Genomic DNA, 1,914 nt, shown 5'->3' with positions numbered 1-1,914 from the left:
TTAATATATATAATTGGAATTGAAGGGAATCGATCTCATCGCGTGAGAGAGAGTGTCTGAAACCAACGGCCTTACTTGAAAGCTGGAGGCGAAACCACGAGGGAACCTTCACTGCCGAGACGAGCAGCGAAAGAGGCAGACAGCAGGACTGGCAGTGGGATTTCGTGAGTGGAAAACGGGAACGCAGTGTCCTCTGGGGCATGGAGTTGTTCTTCTCTTCTGAAAAGCAGGGCCGCAGTCCCTGCAGCACAGCACTACTCCACGCACATCCTGCACAACCAGCAGCACAGCACTGTGCCCCTGGGCCTGGCGGGCGGCACGTCTTCCAGCACGTGGAGGATCAGCAGCGTCTGGAGCACCAGGCAGCGCACGGCCGGCTCGCCATCCTCCTTCACGCTCTGCAGGGCTGCGAGGAGCGGAGTGGAGATGTGTCAGTGCCCCGGAGAGGAGCTGCGTCAGCACCCCTGCCCCATGCGGCACTTCCCGGGGAGGACTGCTCACCTTCGCAGATGTCCAGCAGCTTCTGCGGGTCCTCACTCCTCAGCTGCCGCCCCAGGAGCCCTGCGCACACAGCACTGTCAGCACTCAGCTGGCAACGCGGTGCCCAGGGGCGCCCATGGCACCCCAAGGACCTTCAGAATCCCCGTGGTATACCAAAGGTGCCCCCCCTCCCCCATCACCCTCAGGGACCCTAAGGTGCCCCGGTGACCTCCAGAGACCTCACACGGCACCCCATGGACCCCAGTAACACCCCAACAACACCCAAGAAACTCCACGGTGCCCCCATGACCCCCACCAACCCCAGTGGTGTCCCAGTGGCCACCACAGACCCTATACGCCACAATGACCCCCATAATGCTCCAATAACCCCCGGGGTGCTTGAAAAACCCACAAGGACCCCAATCGTTTCCACCGTGACCCCTCCAGGACCACTCCTGCCCCCTGCGCACTGACCCCGCAGCGTTCAGCCGTGGGGGACAGAGGGAGGGGGACCCATTGGGGCTGGGACTCACCCAGGAAGCGCACGGCCGCCTCCCGCACGGATGCCTGGGGGCCGTGCAGGTGCCTCACGCTCTGCTGCACATACTGCTCCGCGGCACTGCCCGCCTTCTGAACCTGCAGAGAGCACCAGGGTAGGGGTAGCACACATAGGGCACCACCCCCACCTTCTGCCAGATCGGGGGGTCCCATAGCGGGGGAAGTGGGGGTTGAGGGATGGGCATCTTTACCAGGCACTCAGCAATCTTCCATTTGTTTGCTGTGCTGGCCAGGCGTCGCAGTCGCTGCCAGTGCAGGAGCTTGGCAGCGCGGGTCAGGGCTTCCTGAGCAGCCTGGGGAGCAGTGACACGGGGGATCATCAGCAGGAGAGCCTGGGGACCCCTCCCACAAACCCAACGGGGACCCCTCCCACAAACCCAACGGGGGGGGGTGGAGATCGTGGAGGACCTTTGTAACCTAAGTCTCTATACTGGGGAGGGGGGGATGTGGAGGGCTGAATGGGTGGGACAGTGGGGTTGTTGTTCCTGGTGACCGCGGAGGCCCTTCCCAGCCTTGATGATGCGGTGACTCAAGTGGCAGGCTGGGGTCAAACGGGGTAACCCTGCGACCCCGTGACCTCAGGAGCTGCCCCCACCTGTGCCACTCTGGGGGTCTCCTCGTTCATGTGGAAGAAGAGCGGCAGCACATTCATCTCCACGTGCGAGAGCAGCTGCCAACTGCCTGGTGCCGCCAGCAGCTGTGCAAAGAGCTCCATGGAGAGCCAGCGCAGCTCTGCGTTGTCCTGGGGGGGGGGATGGACAGGGACACAGCAGGTCGATGCTGAGTGATGCACAGGGAGGGGGGTTGGGTCGTCCACTCCCCATTGCCCCACATGCTTCACCTCATCGAAGCAGGACGTCAGGAGCACCGCCAGCT

Source organism: Cyrtonyx montezumae, unplaced genomic scaffold (genome assembly GCF_038088225.1).
Source record: "Cyrtonyx montezumae isolate F1298 unplaced genomic scaffold, pur_monq_1.0 scaffold_156, whole genome shotgun sequence".
In the NCBI taxonomy this organism is placed as follows: Eukaryota; Metazoa; Chordata; class Aves; order Galliformes; family Odontophoridae; genus Cyrtonyx; species Cyrtonyx montezumae.
The sequence above is the reverse complement of the archived record's forward strand: the minus strand, read 5'-3'. Positions refer to the sequence as shown.